At 35.2% G+C, this 13635-nt stretch overlaps 1 protein-coding gene and 1 long non-coding RNA gene across 7 annotated transcripts in view; one reads left to right on the top strand and one right to left on the bottom strand.

Moving 5' to 3' along the window:
• The window catches only part of ZDHHC14 (zinc finger DHHC-type palmitoyltransferase 14), a 321515-nt gene that overhangs the window by 145281 nt on the left and 162599 nt on the right, over positions 1-13635 (bottom strand). The window lies entirely within an intron of this gene.
• The window catches only part of LOC116419129, a 31244-nt gene continuing 26369 nt past the window's right edge, over positions 8761-13635 (top strand). Inside the window, exons 1-3 of one of the 2 annotated variants that reach the window (XR_004229395.1) lie at positions 8761-9796; positions 9927-10072; positions 10697-10788. This is a non-coding gene — a long non-coding RNA (uncharacterized LOC116419129). The remainder of the gene's footprint in view (positions 9797-9926; positions 10073-10696; positions 10789-13635) is intronic. The other variant, XR_004229396.1, reaches the window with a different exon arrangement.

Here is a 13635-nt window from a genome sequence, read left to right on the forward strand (position 1 = left end):
CCTAGCTGTTGGTCGTGTGGCTTTGGTCTAGCTAGCTTCTTGACTCAGCTGCACACATTGCTATTGCCCATTCTCTTCCACCTCCGATCTTTCTTCACTGAGAATAAAGACTGACGATTTTCCCCTAACCTGAATTCCTGACTCGGGCTGATTTTAAAATACACGGTCTTCACATGTGTACACATGGATATACAAATAAAAAAGCTCATTATCACTAACCATATAGGAAGGACTATATGCAATGATATGGTATTTCTTTTTAATCCTTCAGATAAAAAAACACATCTGACTCTCACATTAAAAAAACAGATTTTAAGAAGTATATAGTATATGCTATAGTATATATAGCATATAGTATAAGTATATAGTATATATATATATATATATATATATATATATAGTATTGACCACTACACCATGCATGCCCTCTCAATCAATTAATGAGAATTTATTAAATAACTTATTATATTCAAGGTACTATGCTGAGTGCTAAATACACAAAGACAAAAACATCTCTTGCCTTTAAGAAACTTATATTCTAATTGGGATGGGAGTGGGGGTGGGAGGGTGGGAGAATATGTAAATAAATAGGTACCTACAAGCTCAACATAGGATAGATGGAAAGCAGGCCCTAGCATCTACAGAAACTGGGAAAGGCTTCTAGTAGTTCTTCATCTGAACCTTAAAGAATTAGAAGGTAGAATACTCCAGGCAAAGGACAGTCAGAGTCAAGACTAAGAGAGAGGAGATAGGTTGTTTTGTACAAGTAACAGTTATATAGGTTATTATACCTGGATTGTGGAGTGTGTAGAAGAACAGAGAGTAAGCCTGAAAAAGTAGAAAAGGGCCACACTAAGAACTTTAAAAACCAAACAAAAAACTCTATATTTCATCCTAGAAGTAACAAAGTGGTGAGAATTTCTTTAGCAGTGGAGGGCAAGGTCAGACTTGTGCTCTAGAAAAACTACTTTGGCAGCTGTGTGGAGGATAAATTGGAGAAGGAAGAGATTTGACATAGAGGGAGATCAATCAGAATCCAGGTAAGAGCTAATGAAGGTTAACCTTAGAGGTGGCTATGTGTGAGTGAAGAAAGATGTTGTGAAAAGAGAAATGATAACATCAGATTGTAGATGACTTGAGAGTGAGGAAGTAAAGGTGATATTGAGTTTGTGACCAGGACTGCTACCCTGGACAGTAACATGGAAAATGGGAAGAGAAAAGGGTTTAGACAAGGCAAGATTGGGAGGGCAGAGACTTTAGACATGTTGAGTTTGAGATATCTACAGGACATCTAGTTTGAAATGTCCAATGAGCTGAGGAGGACTAGAACTCAGGGGAAAGTCAAGATTGGATATATATATATATATATATATATATATATATATATATATATATATATGGAATCATTTGTATTGTATTGTTGTTATTGCTGCTGTTCAATCATTTCAACTCTTCATAGAATCACTTGCCATTTCTTTTTTCCCACTATTTTTATTTTATTTTTTATTACTATAGCTTTTTATTTACAAGATATATGCATGGTAATTTTTCAGTATTGACAACTGCAAAACCTTTTGTTCCAATTTTTCCTCTCCTTTTCCTCACTCCCTCCCCCAGATGGCAGGTTGACCAATACATGTTAAATATGTTAAAGTATATGTTAAATACAACATATGTATACATATCCATACAGTTATTTTGCTGCACAAGAAGAATCGGACCTTGACATAATATACAATTAATCTGTGAAGGAAATCAAAAATGCAGGCAGACAAAAATAGAAGGATTGGAAATGCTATGTTGTGGTTCACACTCACTTCTCAGAGTTCTTTCACTGGGTGTAGCTCATTCTATTTATTATTGAACAAATGGAACTAATTTGGTTCATTTGATTGTTAAAGAGAACCACGTCCATCAGAATTAATCATCATATAGTATTGTTGAAGTATATAATGATCTCTTGGCCCTGCTCATTTCACTCAGCATCAGATCATGTAAGTCTCTCCAGGCCTTTCTGAAATCATCCTGCTGATTGTTTCTTAGAGAACAATAATATTCCATAACATTCATATACCACAGTTTATTCAGCCATTCTCCAATTGATGGGCATCCACTCAGTTTACAGTTTCTGGCCACTACAAATAAGGCTGCCACAAACATTCATGCACATACAGATCCCCTTCTCTTCTTTAAGATCTCTTTGGGATATAAGCCCAGTAGAAACACTGCTGGATCAAAGGGTATGCACAGTTTGATAACTTTTTGAGCATAGTTCCAAATTGCTCTCCAGAATGGCTGGATGTATTCACAATTCCACCAACAATGTAACAGTGTCCCAGTTTTCCCACATTCTCTCCAACATTCAGCATTATCCTAGCCAATCTGACAGGTGGAATTAGTTGCCATTTCATTCTCCAGCTCATTTGACAGACAAGGGAATGGTGGCAAACGAGGTTTAGTGACTTCCCAAGGATCACAAGGGTAAGTGCTGAGGCCAGATTTGAACTCAGGAAGATAAGTTTATTCCTGACTCCAGGTCTGGCACTCTATCCACTGCATTATCATTTTCATATAGAAATTAATTGAGCCCATGGGAGGCCAAAGAGATCATTAAGTGAGACAATACAGAGGGAAAAAAGAAGAAAAGGATAGAGTCTTGGGGGATACCGATGGTTATGACGGCATCCTGTGGCTAAAAATCCCATTCTTTTCATAAATACAATTGTTTCTCCTGTGTGAATAGTCCAGTGTTCGACTCTGAGGATGTACCAAGTTTAAGTAAGAGATGGTCTCTGTCTTATTGACAGATACCAGACATCACATGATGGGTACATAAGAAAGGTACAAAACAAAATGTTTTGTGAGATCCAGTTGGGGAAATTAAAGTACTATGAGATCCCTTCAAATATATCAGGGTTCTTGTGACCAGTGAAATTCATTTCCAAGATGACTGGCTATGATTAGGACTAAATTTTATGAGGGCTTTTCTTCTTGATAGATACCTAGTCCATTTGGAAATTATCTTTTGCATTTCTTTCTTTAATACTATGTTCTAACTTTAGGATTTTCCATCTTTAAAAAAAAATCACAAAACCCTTCAATTTAGAAAAACACCTATCCCTTAGTAAATGGTCAAACAGTAAAAATCTAATGTTAAGTATTTAACATCCAGAGAGACAGCATAATGAGAGGGTCTATAGTAGTGTTAGGAAAACTTGGGTTCCAGGCCTGTCTCTGTTACCATAGAAAGCAGCTATGTGTGTCACCATGGAAAAATAATAACTTCTCAGTGCCCCAGGCAACTTCTTGTCTAAGAGTGGAGACAAACTGCTGATCTGCATTGGCAAAGGAAATTTCTGCATCAGGAATCTCCCCCTTCTCAAGGGTCCAGGGGAAAACAAATATAAATGGAAATGGAAAATGGTAATCAAGCAATGTTTAAACCGGTTTATGATCTATTGATCCATTAATTGTAAAGCAGTCAGCTTTAAACAGTTAAGCAGATTGGTGTAGTGGACAGAAGGTGGATTTGGAGCAACAGCTACCTTAGATAGTCATTAGCTTGGTGATCAAGGGGAAGTCACAGTAGCTCTCAAAGTCTTATCTATTCAATTATAAAGGGATTGCAATCTGCCTTGGAGGATGGAGTTCTCACACTCAGGAAATCACATAAATGTAGATACAGCCAATATTCCCTGTTAAAGAGGGAACTGAAACAATGACAACCCACAGGATTTCTAATCTGGGGCCACCCAGCATAAAAAAGAGATTAGATTATCAAAACTATGACTAAAGAACATAACAAAAGTAATAACTATAAGTAGAATATGATCATAGGCATTGTAGGAAAAAAAATTCTCTCTGTCTTATGTTGTTCTTTATCTAAGTCACAGAAAAACAAGTATAATAAATTTAGGTGATAATACTTGTTCTTTTGTTCACTTGCTGATTCAGATGCTAACTGTACACTTGTAAACAAATATGCTACTATAGGAGAAATATCAGAACATGATTTAGAGATGTAAAGAAAGGCAACTGAATTCAGCAGTAATGTTTTCATAAAATCCTTAAACTAGAGACAATACTTTACAGGATATATAATCCATAAATTTAATAAATATACTTTGCCCTTCTCACAAATTCTTTTTCATAAAACTTATCATGGCTCTGCTATTATCTATGGGACCTTGATTAAGCCATCTTTTGTCCTCAGTTTCCTCATCCCTAAAATTAGAGGATGGTTTTATGAGAGGTGTGCTCACTGCTGGCTCAATCTCTAATCCTATATGTATAGCATGCTCTGATCTTTATAGTACAGTGTATTCATGTATATACACATGTATACATACTTATAAATATATATATATATATATATCAACAATTTCACATAAATACCTAAAGACCATAATTAGGCAAATAACCTTACAAAAACCCAGTGTCTGAAAAGTTATTCTTCTATTGATCCAAATACGCCCACAGCTGTAAATAGACATCCAGTTTAATGGTTTTCCAGTCATATTCAACTCTTCATCATCCCATTAGGGTTTTCTTGGCAAAGGTTCTGAGTGGTTTGCCATTTCTTTCTGTAGTTCATTTTATAGATGAGACACACCCAGAGTTAAGTGACTTATCCAGTTAATAACAATCTAAAGCCAGATTTGAACTCAGGAAGGTGAATCTTTCTGACTCTAGACCTGCAGCTCTGTCCACTGTGCCACCTAGTTAACTAAATAAACATCCACTGTCAACTAAAGGGAAGCTAAAGACTCAGGACCCTATGTCCAAAGAAAGAAAAGATAGCATCTGGGTGACTAGCTCAAGAAACAAAAATGAAAAGTGAGGTGAGTTGATTTTGTAACATCACTGAGTATATAGAGATGAGTCATAAACAACTAGAGGAAAAAAGAAATAAAGGGAGCAATGAAAGTTCTGACAGACCTATTTTTACATTATTCTTGCTCCACTACACCAAACTGGAAGTTCTAAGTTCACAGAAGGGTAAAAGAAGGTAAGAGAGTAAAGCATAGAAGCTTGACAATTGTGTGAATAGCTCATCGAATGTCTGGCACATTTTTGGCTTGTGTTTCAGCCGTGGTTAACTCTTCGTGATCCCATTTGGAGTTTTCTTGGCAGTGACACTGAAGTGGTTTGCCATTTTCTTCTTTAGTTCATTCTATAGATAAGGAAACTGAGGCAAACACAGTTAAGTGACTTGCTCCGAGTCACACAGCTAGTAAATGTCTGAGGCCAGATTGGAAACATTAAAGATGCTTCCAAGCTCAGTGATCTATCTACTGTAGCAACCAACTGCCCAGCCTGACACATTAATGGGTGCTTAACAAATAAATGCTTATTGACTTTCAGAAACAGAAATGCAAAAGACAATATTCTCTTTTATGACACTCATTTCAGTATCTTATTCCCTGGGTTTATATTAATGACCATTCTCATCAAAGCTCACTTGTAGCCTCCAGAAGCACCTCGACCTTGCCCCTGAGTTTCTAGACTTAAGTGAGCATCCTTTTATTTGGTCTAGAACTGAACCAACATGTCCATTTTTTTTTTTTTTTTTACTTTCTGGACTTATTTTTTCTTAAATAGTTTTTTATTTACAAGTTATATGCATGGGTAATTTTACAGCATTGACAGTTGCAAATACTTTTGTTCCAACTTTTTCCCTCCTTTCCCTCACCCTCTCCCCTAGATGGCAGGTTGACCAATGCATGTTAAATATGTTAAAGTATAAATTAAATACAAAATAAGTATCAACATGTCCATTTCTAAAAAAAGATATTTCCAAATAATGCCACTCTCCTTTCTAGTTTCCCTTTATATATTGTCTTTCTTCATTAGAGTACAAATTCTTTGAGAACAGGGATAATCTTCAATTGCTTGTGTTTTGTATCCTTGGCACTTAGCATAGTACCTGACACATAGGAAACACTGAACAAATGCTTTATCATTCATTCATTCATTATTTCAAAGGGAACATGAAAATGGAAGAAGGGATATAGCACAGAGTTTTTGAAATAGAAGCTTTAGCAAGAAACTCAAGAAATTTAATCTTGATTCAATGAGACCTTTTCTATAAGCCATCATTGCAGACGTGGTATTCCATGGAAGGAAATTTTTTTCAGCTAAATAAAAAATGTCCCTCTCTTTTAAAGTATACATTCTTTCTTAAAATTTAAAAAAAGTACCTCCTTTTGATGGAATTCTTCCTAAAATGGAATATACATTTCTCTGCCTTCTTTAAGTAGGGGATTCCTACTTTAATCTCTTCATAATTCAGGGTAATCAATTACTGTACTTGTCTTGAAATATAGGAATAACCTTAGGGGTTATTTGGTTTACACTTATCACTGAAGCTTCCATAACTGCCAGCCTTATTGTTTCAAGCTTGAGCAGTCTAATCCCCAAATGCTTGCGTTATCTCATTTGTTAAATCAGTTAATTTAATTTCATATGAAACTCTTAAGCCTCACTCTGGACTAAGAAAAGTCTTTGGTCCTTTTCTCTAGAATAGGATGTAAGGATTTTGTAATAGCTTTTCCATTTTTTCCGGCTTCTAAGATTCACTATTCAGAATTGAGCTTTCTGGAAATCTAATCTTTGAATAAATAGGGTATTATTACAATGGATATTGAGAGCAAGAAGAGGGATTGATATCATAAGTCATATTAAAGTATCAATAATTTAGAACCTCGTGATATAGACAGATATACCTATCGGTCAGTGTTAACAAAGATATAGCTTTGTATATTCAATAGAAGGATAATAAGTACAACATATAGAAGAAAAGATGAATGCAACATGTATATATGTTAGTATTTTTGTCTCATTTATTTTCCTTTTTTTTTTTTTTTTTTTTTTTTTTTTTTTTTTTTTTTTTTTTTTTTTTTTTTTTTTTTTTTTTTTTTTTTTTGGTAAAAGCAGACTTCCAAGAGGTCTTTTTGTGTTGTTCTAATGTGTTATCAAAATGGTATTATGTACTAGATAGATTATCATTGGGAAGTTGTTGTTATTTACTAGCATCCGCCTCTTTGTGATGCCATAATATGCCAGTATTGTCCATGAGGTTCTGTGGCAAAGATATTGGAATACTTTGCCATTTCCTTCTCCAATGGCAAACAGAAATTATATGACTGGCCCAGGATCACACAGCAGTAGTACAAGCTAAATGTTAATTCAGGTCTTCCTGATTCCACACCCACTGAGCCACCTACCTGCCTGGAAGGACACAGGTCTCAGTGGGAAGGGCTTGTGCTAAATTCAAAACAGTGGTGGGAAGGAAAAGAAAAAAGTTTTTTCTATTGGATAAGTGGTATACAGGAAAAACCATGATTACAAAGAGACATTATCAATGACAACTGCTTCACATGATTTCCACCAATTCCTTTATCAGTTTCATGTTCTGTGTTCACTATCAGTAATTAAGAGACAAGGCTTCAAGTTTCTGGTCTAAGAAACTAGCTCCCTCACTGGATGAGCTGTTGTTTTGTCTTTGTCTTTAAATCACGCAATTGAAGTTTGAAGAAAGGAAAAATATGAAACGTTAAAAAAAGGGAAGAAAGGCCAGTGGACATTTGGAGCTAACAAATATGGGGTTCTTATCCCAATGTCCATGAACTCACAAGGGATTGTTTCCTTTTTAATTCTCTCTATATTATTTTATGTATTTAAAAACATTACTTTGATAAAGGATCCATGACACAAAAAAATCAAAGGGTAAAAAGGCACCTGATAGAGTCAAATTCATCTCCATTGACTTCAAGATAATGCTGCATTTAAGCAACAACTTATGTATGCATTCACTGTTTTGGAATTGTGCTATTTGAACATTTCACAGTACATTAAGATAGCAAAGAAGCAAGGTATAAGTACAGTGAAGTCTGATCAGTAGGAAAAAAGGAGAGAAGAGAGAGGAAGAGAAGGAAGAAGAAGTCAAGTTCGATGTTGCACTTGATAGCAGGGTGGCTCAATTTAGTTAATGTCTGCTTCCAACTTGCGGGATCAAACATAGTTGAGCAAATAAGCTGGGAACACCACCATATTAGAAGGGATGGACACCTCTGGACAAAATACTACCTCTGGCAGTGACTAAATCTGTGATCTTGGGCTAGACACAACTTCTTAGGGTCTTAGTTTCTTTATCAATAAAATGAGGGATAGTCTCTGAGGTTCCATTCCCCTCTAAATCTATGATGCTATGAGAGTAAGCCTTATGAGCAAGCATCTGAGAACTGAGTGAGTATCTAAGCTCCAGCGAGGAAAGGGGGAGATTTCCCAGATATTATTGCTAATAATATTTGTGTTTCTGCTAGTACCAAGTAATAGTTATGTATTTGAAAGACAGGTTTGTTCTCCCTATTGTTGTTATTGTTTTTCCTTCCTTCTAGATGAGGACCATGACATCAGGGAGGTGATGTCATGACATGCAGGTGAACTGGATTTAAATTAGGGAGTTCTGTACAAGGTCACCAGCCTTACTTTCCCTTCCTGACGTCCATTTGAGTCCAGTAGCAAGCTATAAATCAGGATGATCCTTTACTTCCCTCCCTCTGATCTCCCTATTAGGGGAGAAGGTGAAAGGATTGAGGGAAATACCTCCTTTATTTATGAGGCAGAATTAGTTGAAAGAATAAGAGAAGTATTTCAAAGGGAAAACAGGGTAAAAAAGGGCAGAGGAAAATCCTAATTTGGGCCAGCAGGTTAAAGAAAGGAAGAATGTGATATAGAAAAGCAAGAGAAGAAAGACCAATGGACATTTGGCGCTATTAAATGTAACAGGTATGGGACTTTTCTCATGGAGTTCTTGGCCTGGAGCCCATGGACCCATAATGGATAAATACCAGGAGATCTGTAAACACTAATTTTTTAAAATTGGTAACTATTTCAAAAAAAAATGTTTCCTTTTAAATGCTATGTTATTGTATACATTTAATAACATTACTTTGAGAAGGGATCCACAGGCTTTGTCAAAGGGGTCCATGACACCAAAAAAGTGAAGAATACTTATCAAAAATGATTTGTTGATAGAACTGGGGATACTCAGCATAGAGAATTTGTTTTGTTTTGTTTTGGAATTTTTTTTTTTTTTTTTTGTGGGGGGAGTAGAACATGAAAACTGTCCTCACATATGTAAACAGCCATCATATGGAACAGCAATTACATTTGTTCTCTTGGCCCCAGGGGGCAGAGCTAGAAAACAATGGATGGAAATGGCAGAAAGGCAGATTTCAAGCTTGATATAGGAGAAGATTTCCTAACATTTAGAACTGTCTAAAAGTAGAGTAGGCTTCCTCATGAGGTAATTTGTCCCTCATTTTTGATGATCTTCAAGAAAAGTTTGAACTACCACTTTGGCTCTCAGACCTCTTTTAACCTTGAGAATCCAAGATTCTATAATCAAGTACATTTGTGCCCTCCAGGAGCCATGGGGATACCTGTCAGACATAGGTAACAATGGAGAATGATTGTTATTGGTCATGGTACACTACAGTCAATAACCCCTCCATAGCCAAACAATTTGTACATTCTGGAATGTCAGAGGGACACTTGGGTAATATCCAGTATAAATCTGGACAATTCGTACCAATCTGTACTCTCTTGAAAGTTTGTTTCAACACTGACCAAGATTTAACCCTACTGGATCCTCCAGAGATCTGAAAGCTCTAAACAAAACTAGGTCTTCTAGGACTGTTCTCCCAACAACAGCAGATTGGAATTCCTCAGTATAACCTACAATTAATCTTTCTTTCCTCATCACCCCTGGAATAACCCTGGAGTGGGAATGGTATGACAAAAATGCCATGGGATTAAAAAAAATACTCTATCTTAAGATAGCCCTGGAAGTCATAGAGAGGGAGCTATGGAACTATAAGAGATCTTGGATGTCATCAAATTCAAATCTTTTCTTTTTTTAGATAAGGAAACTGAAACCTCAAGAAATCAACTGACTTACCTATTGCCACACATCTACTAAATGTCTGGAGCTACATTCAAACATAAGATTCCTGTCTTCAAGTCAAGTATTTAATCTACTATGTCAGATTACCTTTCCTAAATCAAGGTTTGGATCTATCGGCTAGAGAGTAATCGGTAGTTGGAATTAACTTTGAAAAACAAAATGTCTATATATCACTTTTCCTGACAGATTCATTTAAATCTCTGCTGCCCTAAATAAATAGAGGTCATCCCTTTCTCTATATGTTACATATTGGGAGAAAAGGGCAGTTTAACACCTTACACAATTTTTAAAAATTATGTGAAATAGAAGTAAATTTTCCATTACAAAATTCCCTCAGGACTGAAAATAATTTTGGTCTTTAAAAAAGCACATCTACCTGGCACCATTAACCGCTTACCAACCTTTTAGTTGGTTAATATAGGACAAATATAGCATACTTGGGATGAAAATAACTAATCATTTACATCTGGCTTGAAAAATAGTCTTTGCCTCATTTCCAAAGTCAACTCTTTTGCCCTCATAAAAATAATATAGTTTTTTTTTTCAAAAACTATTTAATAGTGTACCTCTGATTGGAGAAAACTGCTTAGCATATATTTATTATTGTTCATTATACTCCATTATATATATATATATATGAATGAAATTACAAAGTACTTAATATGCTGCTTCATTTGATCTCTACAACAACACAATGAGGTAAATGTTATTTTTTTTCATTTTCAGAGAGAAAATGGAGGAAGAAAGAGGCTGTGAGCGACTTAGAATCTAGAGCAACTTGAATGCCTTAGACCTAGAGACAAATCACTATTAAGTGTGTAAGGTTGGATTTGAACTCACGTCTTCCTAAGTTTAGATCTTTTTCACATATGTATTTGTGTCTAATGGTGGCCATCTCTAGAGTGGAAGGGAAGGAGAAAAGAGAAAAAGGAGGGGGGGAAGGAAATTTACATTGTAGTGATTATATATTTAAAAGAAATAGGAAATTATACACAATTTGTGGTTTCATTTTTTTTTGCTGTTATGCTATTTTACAGAAATGCTTGTTTTATTTCATAAGTTTAAAATAAAATAAACTTTAAAATATTTTATTTACTGCACCATCTATTAACTACTTAAGGAAGAAACTTCAGGAACAATATATCCAGATCACCCAATTACCAAGCCAACTACAATACGACACAAAAATGGGAGGATATTTTGAGCTAAATAAGTTTGCTTATGAGTCAGTAAAATGGATTGAATAATCATAATAACTTTTATTTGTATATGTCACATTAGAGCTTTCAAAGTCTTATTTCATTTGATCCTCACAATAAGCTTATCAATGTAGACAGACATTCTCCCAAATTTTAGCCTGAAGAGGGTTAACTAACCTGTGATTTGACTCCCAGGTCATTTGACATCCAACTTGAGAGAATATTGTTAAATGTCATTCAATTTTTTCCCTGTTTATTTTCAATTAAAGTAGTGGCTTAGTCTTAATTTGCCTGAATTGCCACTCTGCTATTTTTCTTCCCCTTCCTATTAAGGAATAGCATTTCTCATTTATTGTCATATTCTTCCTACTTAGTAAATAATCATTTACAATGCTTCATGTTTTACATTGTAGTTTCCTTTTACATTAATACATGGTGACTGCCTTTCTCTGCCATGATGGGGGGTGGAGGGAGGTGAGCTACCATATAATTATCCAACACAGTAGGCTATTTTGATATCAATTGGAAGGCAAGGTCAGAACAAACAGAAGTATACAAGAATTTAGCTCCTTAGTATTCACATTTACAGCTGTAGCTAAGGCACAATGGATTTTCAGAGTAACAAGACGCTAATCTGATCTAATGTCTAACTTTTTTCAGTGGTATTTTGAAGAAGTTGTAATTTCCTTTATCAATTATATGAATATTTAATGTATTTGTTTTTACTTTTTTCTGAGAATCTTAATTATCTGCATGAAATATAATTAAGAATACATTGACAGCATGAAATTGAATTTATCTTGGACTATCTTGCCTGGCAAGCTTTGAAGATTTTCACTGTGAACACAAGATTCACATTTGACTGAATGACAGACTATAAGCATTTGAGAAACAAAAAGAAAGGTTAAAGAAACCCACTGAAAAGACAGATTAGGGCAAATGTTCTTAGCTATTTGTGTGTGGGGAATAAAGTCTATCTATTCTTTCTCCTAATGATGGTTGTAAAGGTATAAAATAAAAAATACAGGAATACAAAGGAAACCAGTTATATTAAAATAATTGCCAAAATGTTAAAAATAAGCAACAACAACTAAATGGAGGGAACCCAAATTAAGAGACTCAGAATTGCACCAATGAAGTTAGTTGCTGCTAAACAGAAGCAATAGCCTGAGTATATGCTGATATGATAGTTAGCATAATCCATTTTGAGGAAAAGTACCAAGCAGAGCCCAAACAAACAATTTTAACACCCTGGGCAGGCAGCACTATATGTGGCCTCCAATTATAGAAAGAGAGAGATACCGGAAATTTGACCTAGATGGATAGAGAAATCCCAGAAAACCATAATCCAGGAAATCCATAAGCTAAGGAGCCCACCACTTAGTAAAAAAATTCAGCTGTTGTTCAGGGGGAAAGGGCAGGAAGAAGGAGGTCATCTAATAATTTTTTTGTTTATTCTTAAGGCTGAAGGAGGGAAGATGTCAAATTATAAATAGAGTAAATGTTGAAATTAAAGCATTAAAGCCATAATATTCCATTTTTGTGGCTTTCAGCAAAGCAAGGCTCTCACCCTGTTCTAGTTAGGGATTAAGTCATTTTAGTGAGGTAAAAAAGCAAAGTAATAGGTTTCTTCAGAATCTATAAAGAGCAGTCCTAGTACTGATGGAAGGATTAGTGCCACATATGCCCCAATGCATAAATACATGCAAAAAAGGTTTTGGATTTCATGTTGATCTTTACAGCTACAATCACACACAAGGGAGGCTACATTGTTCACAACTGCATTACTGAAAACAAGATCAAACATATTTATCTGAAGCTTACAAAAGTTTATTGAAAATGTCCAAAATCTGTTGGTAGAATAGAAATCTAACTTAAGGCAGAGATGATCTCTACAAATATTTTGTCTCTAAATATGCTGGGCACAGAATAACTCTAATGGGACTCAAATTTCAAGGGATGAGTACCTACACCTTGGGACTGCGCCAAGTATTATACAGGTAGAAGCTTAGTCAACAGCTCTCCAAAACAGCATCTGATTATCTGAGTCCTGTTAGGCAAGCTTTATCAATAGTCAACATTTCAGAACAAATACTTGTCACAGTCATGGTTAGCACTGCTTTTGTTGATGATTAAAAATTATTTTATATGCAACACGATTGACAAAATGTATTTCCTTCTAATTTTATATCTCTGATTTTAATCTAAATCTCATATGGATATTGAGGGGTGTAATATGATGCCAAAATTCTTTTGGGGTGGCAGCGGGGGAGGGGGGGAATAAAAACTTTCCCAAAGTGTCCAGTTGCTTAAAGTATAGAAGTCACTTTTTTTTTCAGGCAACAAATCCCTTTCTTGGAATGAAATTAATTGAAGAACGTGACTAAATTTAAAAAAAAATCAAATAACCAGTCTCTATACCACATAGTGACTTTGAAACTTCCAACCTGGTATGATTTTAAAATC

Source organism: Sarcophilus harrisii, chromosome 4 (assembly GCF_902635505.1).
Source record: "Sarcophilus harrisii chromosome 4, mSarHar1.11, whole genome shotgun sequence".
Taxonomy (NCBI): domain Eukaryota; kingdom Metazoa; phylum Chordata; class Mammalia; order Dasyuromorphia; family Dasyuridae; genus Sarcophilus; species Sarcophilus harrisii.